Raw genomic sequence first — 12,308 nt, forward strand, 5'->3', positions numbered from 1 at the left:
GCAGGGTTTGGGGTTTGGTGTTTCTGCAGTGCTAAGCACAGCCTGGCCCTGGGGTTCCCTGGAGCAACCGTAATGCAAACAATAACAAGGTACTTGGGCGGGGGGAGTGCGATACAGACCTGCATCGCTGAGCTTCCGGAGCTAATATATTCCCCAAAGGATCCCTGGGTAGCAAAATGAATTAAAGCAGCCTTGAAGCTGTTATAATTCATGCTCAGCTGGTGCAGAGTAGCCCATCAGACCTGGGAACAGCGAGCATCCCCCAGTGCTCTCCATCAAGGAGAGCCCAGCCATCAACAAGCATTCAGCAGAGGCTCTCTGGTTTTCAGCTCTGTGTGAGCGTGGACAGGAAGATATAAGACTCTTGATTATTATTTTTTTCCTTATGTAGCTTCCTCAGTTTGTTGTTGTTGTTTTCTTTTATTTTTTTTTTTCCTGTTGCAATTGCACGGTTTCAGTTGAAGCCATCACGTAACCTTTCTACTGGTGCAAGAGGGTAGAAAGCCAAGAACCCACTTGGATTTCTGTTCTCAAATTCACTGGATTAATAACAGAGGGAAGTGGCTGTTCTCTTCATTCTGGAGAAGGGGATCTCTGAAAATCTCTCACTGATGAGAGATCAGAGCAAAAAAGGTAAGAAGTTGTCCAAGGAAGTGACCACATGTAGGAGATCATAGCCTTTTACTTTGGGTAGTAATTTTAGAGGCAGATAGGATGAGATCTGCCTCCAGGCAAGCTTCCTGCACAAATAACTAAATAAGTAATTCTATTATGAAATTCTTTCTTCCTGTTTATGCAGGTACTCTGTCTATCTTTAGAAAAGTTTAAAGTTTATGCTTAAGAAAACAAGAAAAATCTCTTAATAACAAAGAAAATGAGTGTATTTACTCTTCTTCCCTCTGCTGCAAAATCCCTGTCAACGTCTGACTTCATTTTTCCAAAATTCAGATTGCTTTAGGTTGGACTGCTCCAGTTTCATGGAGGATCTTGGATTCTGAAATGGATTCTGCTCTTGTGTACTACTCCAGAAAATGTTTCTTCTAGAGATATGAATATGCTATTGATGCGCTTCAAATCTAGTAGAATTTAGTGGAGTTTGAGAATTAATTACATTTGCAGCAAGAAACTTTGTTTTCCATAGAAGATAGCTTCAGAGCACACTAATCACAAACATGGCAATCTTTACAGAAATGAGTGATTTTCATTACAGCATCATAAAATAATTATGTTTTGGAAACACACAAATTCAGAGCAGTTGCAAACAAAGATGCTGCAACAATGTGAATGGAAGCCAACAAAAAAAACTTTAATTTTTACTGTTAATGCTTAACAATTATTTTAATTGTATATTTATTTGGGTGGACTGTTCAGCCAGGCTCCTTCCAGCGGAGCCCAGGGGCAGCGGGCACTGATGGAGCAGAGGCGAACCCCTCAGCCCCAGCAGCACATCTGAGCCCTGCAGTGCCACAGCCCTGGCCCAGAGCCTGGGGGGCTCCTTGGGAATGTCCCAAAGCCACCTGGATGTGGGGCTGGGCACCCTGCTTGTGGATCCTGCTGGGGCAGGGGGGGAACACTAATTCCTTGGCCAGCCTGGGGCTCTGCGCTCTGCTGGCAGCAGGCTTCCAAAGTGCCCCATTCCTCTGGCAAATGGAGGTGACAATCTGCCTCTGGGACCTCCATGGGAGGAAATTTAATGAATTGGACAGCAATCTGGTGGAAATGGAAATAGTGCCGGGCTGGTTGGCCCTGCCCTTGGGCAAGGTCCCTGCCGGCTGTGTCTCCACAAGGTGCCATGCACAGCACTGCTCCCCGCTCCCCCACGCATGCTGGCGGGGCTGCAGGAGCACATCTGCAGCCAACAAATCTTTCCCGGGTTTGTAGTCCAATTTGCCAATGACATAAAGATTCACTCTGCAGCAAGAAATATGTTTATGAAGTTTGAAAGGATTAGCTAGGCATCTTTTTGCAATTCAATAAGTATTTTATGATCAATTTTAGCTAACACCAGCATTTCTGTAAGCAATTGGTTTCTGCCTTTGACAATGCTTTTGCTGGGTTTCGCTGCTATGAAAGAAAGCTGAAGGGTCTTAGTACCTGATAGGGATTAGATCGCTGAGAATTGCAATCAGTTTCTGAAAACTACAACTTCTGATGAAATTCCCAAAGCATAAGCAGCGATGTATTTAGCCAGTGTAAATCAGGGAAGTTCCACTAGATTTAGTAAAGCTAGCTTACATCACTTGAAGGTGTCAGCTTTTTCAGATGCTTTTGAGAAAATGGCAAAAGGGTTTTTGTGTGCATGTGTGTTTCTGAGCCTTTGGGATTATCAACAAAATAGGCCAACCAGGAATAATAATAAAAAAAATAAAAAAGAAGCAAAATGATCCAGAAAGTGTCTGTCATTCATTTATTCTGGTGAAAACTAGCTCTTATCAACTTTGTAATTAATCATTTTTCCAAACTCCAATCTGATTTGAATAGGATTCACTTCTTACAAGTCAGGGGTGCCTATGAAGTGTCCTCATATATATAACTATATATAGTTTAATATATAGTTATATAGTTATGGTTCGATAGTTATATATATATATATTTATATATAAATATATATATATATAAATGTATATAAATTATATAAATATATATTTATATATTATATAAATATATATATATATATATATATATATAACTATATATATATATATAAAACTCCTAGGTCATAGATTAAGATGAAAATCTATATCATTGCCATTGCTCTTGCTCCCTACGTCCTATAAGATGATAACGTTTAACTTCAGCAGAGGCTCTCTGAGGTTGCTCAGTCCTAAAGCTTTGACCACTTGTAGCTCGAAGCTGGGACCTGCAGTCTGCATAAACCCAATGTAATGGATGAATCAACACCAAATGGAGCGATTTTAGTAATAATACCAGAAATGTATGTCCTGGTTTTGGCTGTAATAGAGTTACATTTCTTCCTAGTAGCTCATATGCTGTTGTTTTTTGGATTTAGGATGAGAATAATGCAGGTAGCACAGTGATGGCTGCTGCAGAGCAGGCTTGCACAGAGGCAGGGACGTTTCAGCCCCTCGTGCTGCCCTGCCAGTGAGGAGCTGGGGGTGCACAAGGAGCGGGGAGGGGACAGGGCAGACCCACGCTGGCCCAAGGGATATATCCCATGCCATATGATGTTGTCCCGAGTAATAAACTGGGTAAACTGGGGGATTGGCTGAGGTGGGTACAGCCAGTGCTTGGGGATCTAATGGGCACCGTTCAGCAGGTGGTGAGTAATTGCATTGTGCATCACTTGCTTCGTTTAGTCTTTTTGTTGTTCTTGTTGTTGTTCCACCCCTCTCTTTTTTCCCTATCTAATTAAACTCTCCTTATCTCCACCCACGAGGTCTTGCACTTCTCAGTTCTCTCCCCCATCCTGCTGTGGGGGAGTGAGCGAACGGCTGGGTGGTGGTTAGCTGCCTGCTGTGCTGAACCACAGCAGTTTTGTCTTTTGCACGTGTCTTTCTGAACAGCACAATGCAGGAACTGCTCAAGCTACAGCTTTTTAAAGAGAAAAATAAATAGCAACAAGTAAAAGAATAGAGAGAAACAGCAAAAAGGCTGCGTTGTTGGGTGGGGGAAGTAAACACTGCCAGCTCTTCCTGAGCATTTTCATTCACGAGATACAACACAGTTCAATTTTTAAATCAAGTCTAAGCTAATGCAATTTCATGGTAGCCAAATAGGAGAGACTTTTCTCTGACAGTGTGGATTACCGGTGGGTGCATGGCCATCTGTCCACCAGCAGAAAGGAGAGAGATCCCCTCTGATGGTCGGATTGCTTTCCTGGGGGGACATCCCTGCGGCTGGCTGTGCTCCCCATCTCGTGCCCATGGGAAGCAGCACATGGTTTGGGAAAGCAGGAGGAGCCTTGGCTGAGGTTTGTCTGCTCTTGCTTGGGGAGCTGGGACTGCATGGGGCACTGCCTGAGGGGGAAATCCTCAGGAAAGGACTGGCCACAGTGAGGTGAGGGCCAAGAACGCGTCCCCCAGCCCGCTTCCCTGCCGGGGTGCCGTGCTGTCAGAAGGCAATGAGTGTGCGATTCTTGCCGTGACAAGTTCAATAAATGCAAACTGTCATTTCTTTCCCAGCCTTGAATGGATGTGCAGAGACTAACTTCAGTCAAGTCGGAGTGGGGAAGCGTCTTCAAAGAGACAGGGAAGATTAAAGCACATTTCCTGAACGACAAAGTTCTGTGATAGCGGCAATTACTGTTCCGCCTAAGGGCTAGCTGGAATTTAGCTTCCATTTTTGTTACGCAGAAATGTAATGCTCTCTGTGGGGAAGTATGAAGAACTCTGGTTTCTGCCTCCTTGGTACAGACTGTTTGGGTTTTGGCTTGGCTCACAGGGTGGGTATTTAGAAGCAATTACAGGGCAGGCAGAGCGCAGCTGCCTGCTACCCACCCTATGTGGTTGGCAGATGAGATTTTGGGGTCAGCCACCTCCTGCTGCCATGAAATACCCTAAAAGAAACTTGGTTTGATTTCGGAGGGAGTTTTAGTGCTTCCTCCTACCACTCTGAGTGCAGGCTCTTGTGGCAGCCCAGCCTTCCCCTGGGTCCATCCCCCTCTGCTCCCAAAGGGCTTCCCAGCACATGGATGCTGCTGCCAAGCACGAGCAACCCTCCCAGCCACAACCCACACGATGGCATCACTTTTAGTGTGGTCTACACCAAGTCTTGGGTTTCCAGGGCCATGCTTTGCTGGGGAGCTCTCTTTATGCAGCCTCACCTAGGATTTGTTCAGCTTTATGGTAACACTTCTTTAATTTTATGTTTCTGGATGGGCAGAATTTGTTCTCATGTTTTATGGAAATGTTTTTACCACTTCAGGATTATTATGCATTAGGATCAGTGATGTATTTTCATCCGCATGTGGTGCCTGTAATGAATTCTGCTGCCAAATTTGTGCTGTTTACCCAACGGGCATGGAAATCTGAGGGCTGTGGATGCAGGCCTCATTAGCAGCAATGATTTAATTTCTTAATCCAATATGATGTCTTGATACCGTGGTGCTAAGAGCAGTAGAAGTACTTGATTAAACCAGGGAAGAGTAATGGGAAGAAAAGATCCTAGAGCGAGATGCTTCCACCTTCCTCCTGCTGATCCTTATGAGAACATTCCTGGACACAAACCCTGTGGGGATGCGGGACAAGGCAAAGCATCCATGGTTGTTCCAGCATTAGAATTGGCCTCTTATTTTGATGGTATTGTCACCCATTTTTTTTACATCTCCCTTTTCCTTCTTTTCCAGAGCGTATTTGTAACCATGGAGATAGGACAACAGGAGCGGCACCTCACTGCGTGGATGGGGCATGGCAGCAAATTGGTTTATGGAGGGGCTGAGAAACTGTGCGTCGGCTAGTGGATGAACAGGCACTTTATGTAAGAGTTATGTATTTGCCATATAATAGGATGTCTGTTTTATTTGTTCTTTTGGAGATTTATTAGTGCCTGAAGAGGAGAGAAACAAACAGCCCTAATTGAAGGCCCTAGAGGATGGCAGCATTAGAAATGGTCCTTCCCAGGATTACGCTTTTTACAGAAAGTAATAGTTTATGCTTCTGTGAGTTTTTATTGATGTCGGTTGTGTTTATCCTAATTCCTGTAATATATTCATCTACTGGTGCATGTGCTTGGAGAAAGAGAAATGTCCCTGGAATCTGAAAAGCTTAATGAAAAAAAAATAAAAAAGAAAATAAAAAACATAAGTGAAGCCACACTTTTCAGAGCACAGAGAAATGGACACCGGGTGAGGAGCATGAGGGATCTCATCAGATCCCAAATCCACACTTTGGTTGGTAAGCTGGCGGCAGTCACAGGGCTTCTGCCCATGGATGTGATAAATGCAGGACCACAACCAGGCACACGTTCACGTCTTTATTAAACTGAATTCAAATTTTAATTACAGGGGCTGAAAGGGATATATGGTTTTATTAAGAAAATGTTCTGTATCTTTTAGCTCAAAGAAAATGTGTTTATTTATACCAGCTTTTTTGTTTTCTGTTCCATAATGCACAGCTGCTTACTGTGTTTTATTCTTTGTCCTCCCCGTGGATAGAACCATCAATGTTGTGTTAGTCTGATGATGGATAAAGAGAGTAAGGTTCTGGAGGCGTGTTTTGAATTGTTCTGTAGTTTGGTAGTATTGATCTTGGGGCACGTAATGGCTGTACTGCATTTGACCTCTCCTTGTCAGGTTATTTTTAGGACAGGTTGTTTATAGAATCGCTAAAGAAGAGCTAACCCGAGGTAAGTGTTAGAGGATGTCTGATGTTCTGCAGATGTTAGCTCTTTTAACACGAGCTCTTTGAATTCCTAGGGGTAAGAGTTGTCTGGACCCACTCCAGTATTAGCCTTCCAGGTTCAGCACAGCCGGCCAGTCTGTTTGCTGTGTGAGCTGTGTGTGCACCATCCAGGTGAACAAGAGGAAAGCACCAGGGGAACGTGGAGAAATTGTTGGCTCCAGCACTGAAAACCTGGTGTGGGAGAGGACAGCCCGGTACGTCCAGGCTGTATCGCCTGCCAGCAGGCTCAAAGGAGGGACTGTGGCCTCTTTCCTTTCCCAGTATAGCTATGGCTTTATAGCTTGTTTCTCATAACCGTTATTAAATATTTATTAATAAATATGTTCACAACACATTAATGTAATAACCACACTCTATTTTTCTCTAGTACCACTCTGAGACCTAGACTGTAATGAGGTTGCCACCAACAGGCACTGACCCTACAACATACTCATTTTTCCTCCGTTCTGAATAGATGGATGTTAATCTGCTGTTGTATGAGAGTTTTCTGGCTTTCCCTGTTCCTGCCTCTCTGAAGCCTCAGGGGAAGAAAATACATTTTTCTGTGAAAACAAGCTGTTCCTCCCGCTCCCTCACAGCAGCTCTGGGGCCGTGCTGGGCAGGGGCTGCAGCAGGTGTGCTGAGCCAGGCACGGAGCAAACCCTCGGCAGCAGCAGTGGGTCCTGAGCAGCCCCAGGGATGGTCATGGGGAAAAAAAATCAGCTGGCACCGGGGTTTGGCAGGGTGTGCTGGCCAGTGCCAGGAGGGAAAGTGTCTTAAAATAATGACCACTTGTGAGGAGAATGCTTGGTCTCAAATATATTTATGTGGTTTTGATTAGTGCAAGAAAACAACGACAACAACAAAACCCACACACAAAAAAGGCATGGTTTGATATGACAAACATGAAAAGCAAGGGAAAATTTCAGCATCTATGCTGCATAAAATTTGGGGATTTTTTTTTGTAGTGGGAACGTGAGCTAGCAGTGAAGCTAGATGTGGGTGAAATTGCCTTGAAGGAAACCCTGTACAGCATTCAGAAAGGTGATTTTTGTGCTGGGGATGGCAGTGATTGCATACCACAGAGGATGGAGCTCTGCAGGCAGCAGGTAAGCTGGTGGAGGTGTTGGGGTAAAGCCTGGTGAGTCACTGCTCCTCTGGGCATGGCGATGGCACTGCTGGTGGGACTTCTACAGCTGCCTGCAAGGCTGCATTAAATTTAATGGGAAATTATTATCCTGGTCACTTATTCTGGCTTCACAAGCCTCACAAGCTGTGGAACACCCCACAAAGGTCAGGGTACTGAGGGGTGGCTTAGGGCAAGTCATCTCGGCTCCTGACAGCTTTGTTTAGTTTGATGCAACATAATTTGTGGGAATTTACAAGATTTCTATTTATGGACCCAATCTTGCTTCTTGTACAGCAAAGGCTGTCAAACAATATCTGTATGGTGTGTTCTGGTCTCACCAATGTGTATTGTGTGTGGGGGTGTGGATCTTTACAGCAATTTACAATTAGCAAAGAAAGGAGCATTTTTCTTACACTTTTTGTTTATTTGTAAAAATACTTCAGTTGAGAAAACTGACCTCTGCTTCCCCGGCGTGTAATTATGTGACCACAGATTACATGTTCTTGAAAGGCCTTCCTTTGTTCAGAAGGAAAGTGAGGAAAAACTGGAATTGCACAAGTGTGTGTTGTTGGGCGTGGGAGAGCCTGTGCTGGGCTCTGAGCGTGCTGCTTCGTGCTGCTCTGAATCTCCGAAGGAAGAAACAAAATGGCAGAGGTTCTGGCTTTTTCATTTTTTGGGGGGATTCTTGTTTGCTGGAGGCTTGTTAAATGAGATCACGCAGTTTGTTTCTTTTTTTTCCCCATAAAAATTCCTTTTTCCGTGGCCAAAAAAGACTGTTTCATACAAAACAACAACAAAAATCTACACATAAAACTGCAAGTCTCTTCTCTTCTTCTCTGCATCTGAAGGTTCAACAAATCTGTGTAAAGATCTAGACCCTGGGACTCTAGATATATTCACCATTAATCCCTGCATTAATCTAGTTTGTCTTTCAAAGAGACGATTGATCAGATCAGAAAATTACAGGGTGCATCTGAGGGGGAAGAAGCTGGCAGGCTCAGGCTGGTATGGGAATGCTAAAATGAGCGTTTGACACTGGTACTTCAAACAAGTTACGAAAGGGCTGAAATTACATTGGAAAAACGATGGATTTGAATTTTTCTGGCACGTTGTTGTCTCTGTCAGGGAGCCCTAAGGAAGAAAGGTGCAAAGCGCCTGCTCAGTGCACTTGGTGCTATTCAAGGCTCAGAGTGTTGGGTGCGACCGCCTGTGTCTCCTCCCACACCCTGAGAAAAGCAGTCAGATCTTAACACAGCTTTCCTGGGAGGGCCACTCTACAATCATAAGCTACAAGGCTATTGTCAAGGGACTATTAAAATGTTCTTAATATGCTGCAGAATATGATTTCCTTGTCTTAGCGATTCCTTGTTTTCCAATGACTGCCTGTAGCATGAAGTAGCAATAAAATTTTCTGTGGTCCATTCTTTGACCGTGAGCCCTTTCTGTGGGATAAAACCGATCCAGCAGTAAAAGCATTGCTGGCCTTTCATGGGGAATGTGTCCCGTGGGCAGTGGCAACAGGACAAGGGTGGGAGAGCAGGTTCCTCAGGGTCCCATGGGACGCTTGGCTTCCCGGTGTGGAGGATGCACGCAGATGCATGTGGTCACAGTGGCTGGCAGGGGAGCGTGGCCATGCCCCAGCCCTGTGAGGTGCACAGGGCAGGAGGAGCAGTGCTGAAGGTATTTGTCGGGAGGAAGTTGTGTATTCACTCTGATGCAGGTGCTGGTCTTTTTGCAGGTGATGGAGAGATGCCTGGACCCGGCCAAACCTGGCAGGAGGAACCTGAGGAGGTGCTTCTCAGCTAAAATGTGCCCTGGTGACGGTGCTTTTCGTCTGTCTCTTATGGGCAGGCTGTTTTAGCATCCTGGAGTTCCTTGACCTTAACTAATGAAAGGGAAAACGTGCGGTTTTCAAAGGCAATGGAGAATAGAATATGAGGCTGTTATTGAATTGTCTGCAGCTCTGCGTGCGGCTGCAGCAGAGTTTTGTGAAATCCAAAATGAGTCCTGGTGCTCTAATTAGTGCAGAAATAAACTGAAGTGCTTCTAATGTATATCTATACTGAGGCTTCATAACACTGGGCAGAACAGCTGTTAGGCAGTGATTTGCCAAAATACCTACATTCAATTTGGGCAGTTGGCGAGCTGTAGTATTTGCCAAATCATGGACCAGACAGACACTTATTCCAATTTTACGGTCTTATTTGCTGCCGCAATAAACTTGGGGTCAAAAAGCTCCAATGTAAATTGAAAGTAAAGCACTGTGGCTAAGTGACTTACACCGTGCTTCCTTCTGCTGCAGCTCCACTTCAAAATGTATTTAATATAAGCTCTGAAACAAAATGATGCGAAATGTTAACCCTGCTCGGGCAGGACGGGACCGAAAATGCTAAGACATGTTTATTCATGACTGTCAGTGCAGCGAGTGTCATGTAATTGAAACAGGCAATGGGTCACTGAATTCACACAGAGCATCATGCTTTCAGAGTGTCTTTTCTGTGGGAATAGATCAGTGCAATTTACAGCAGAGCAATGTGGACGAGGTAAAGGCAATCGCTTTGGATCACCTAACATTCATTTTTTATTAACTGGTGGGGAGTACTTAAGTTATCGTGTATGCACATTTCTGTACGGGAAGAGCAGCAGCCCAGCTGTGTGGGGGAATCACACAGAGAAGCCTCTGAGAGAGCCACGGCAGCAGCAGGTGATTCAGCAACACAGAACGGATGGGCAGGTGGGTGCAAGACAGGAAGGAAGGAGGGAAGGAAGGACTTTTGGAGCTCTCCTGTAATTTATTCAGGCATTGTAAGATCCAATGTTTTCACCGGAGAGAAAGCAGTATGGAAACGTGGCTGTGAATAAGTAGCCTCTCCTCCCCACAGACAGGGCTGTCTTCTCACCAGATCCTGCCCGTTCGCCTCCATTTCAGTTTCAACCAACGGGCAAATAAAGTATCTGGCAGATATGCCAAGATCTCGGATTTTCTGTGAATATCTGGCTTGGGCAAAACTACCACTCGCTCTCTCAGTAGGTTGTTATAAAGCTGTTTGCACAGCAGACAGCATCACAAGTGAAGATTTCCAAGTCTTTTGTAAATTTTTTTGCCTGAATTAAAGTTTTCCCCAGGCTTGAGAAACTCCATCTGGGAGAGGTGTAGAAGTGCTTTATTTGCTGTGAGGGTTTTGTGTTTTTGCCTTTAAAGTACAATTACAAAGTAAGAGGTTTTTTTTTTATCTACTTTTTTTTTTTTTTTTCTTTCCTTCAGTATTCATCCTAATGAATTACAAGCTTGCTGTGTTTGCAAGCTGCAAATTGCTAAATAAACTGCCAGATAATAGGATTTAGTGTGTATTTTAATTTGATACCACTGCCCACAGCATTACAAGATGTTTTTGTAACTGAGTGCTTATAGCAGTGTGCTCCCATCATTACGTACCTTCATTTAGAGATTTCTAAGACAACATTATCAGTGGTAACACAGTCCCAGTTTGTGCCACGGCAGCATGCACAATGTTTTCCTCCAAAGTGGTAGTAATGGGCTATACAGGATTTAATCTGGTGTTAAAGTGATAGATGGATTTTAAGGGTTGTGAACACAGTAAATTCTCCTATAAAATATATTAAGAAAATTAAAAAAATCAATTTTATTTTTTTTTTTCCACAGGAGGGAAATATTAGATATTTGTGTAAAATAACTGTGCTAATTTCTTAGTGGCACAGGAGGCAGCAGGCATTTTCTGTTCATGTATACCTAACATTATTTAAACATCTCTAAACTTTCACAGAAGATTTTTCAGGGAGGCACTGAAGCTTTAAATAGCTTATTTTCACCAGAGCTGTTACAAGACTGGGGAGAAATAAATAAATGAATAAGCAAAAGCAGAATCCTGTGGCTAGATAGCCAGCATCCACAGCTGAAGGTACGTTTTGAAGGGCTTGCAAACCTGAGGCCAGATTTTTCCAAGAGAGCTCCTTCTGCAGACTTCCCTGACCTCAGGTCCTGCAGACCAGCCTTGTAAGTAATCCTGTAATGTAGTGAACACCTTCAAAAGCATTGAAATTGCCATCAACAAATCAAGTAAGATTTTCTGTGACTTAGGGATATGGTTTAGTGGGGACTGTTAACGTTAGGTCAGAGGTTGGACTCGATGATCTTGAGGTCTCTTCCAACCTAGAAATTCTGTGATTCTGTGATTCTGTGATTCTGGGTGGGACTCCGTGGGCTGCCCAGGACTGAGCCCAGCAGAGGGGCTCTTCCCCAGGCAGTGCTCGTACTGAGGCTCTCTGGTGGTACATCGCACAAGTTCTGGTGAACACCTCTGCTGTAGAGAGCAGGAGCTGGAAATGTGGCAGACGAGCTGTGCGGCTTGTGATTTTGGTTGCAGCTTTCCCAAGAACAGACCCGGATCAAAGGCACTGCAGGATTGGGTTCTGGCTGTGAGCGTACACCGAGAGCGTCTGCAGCGCTTCCCTGGAGCCTGGCAGGGTGAAGGCTGTGACGGGAGAGAAGCAGAGCAGGGCTTCACAGTCGCTTGCCTTTAATCACCCATCACTTCTGCACTCTAATGCCTTCGAGCTTCCCCGGGAGAAGCCACGTGGAAAGGCTCAGTGTTCCTTAAACTGACTTCAGCTACAAGAGTGGCTGCAGAAAAACACAATTTCCTTTCCCAGCAGACTTTTTCAGCTGAGCTCCCCAGCTGTTTGGATGTAACTTAGAGCATTTTATTTTGCATTTTTCTTTCCCGGTGTTTTATGCTGTGGGCTGTGCAGAGTATTTATGGAGACTTGGTGCAGGGGGTGCCAGTGCTCTGCTTTCCCTGGGAGCACTGATCCCCTGGTGC

The sequence above is a fragment of the Aythya fuligula genome, chromosome 7 (assembly GCF_009819795.1).
Source record: "Aythya fuligula isolate bAytFul2 chromosome 7, bAytFul2.pri, whole genome shotgun sequence".
NCBI lineage: Eukaryota > Metazoa > Chordata > Aves > Anseriformes > Anatidae > Aythya > Aythya fuligula.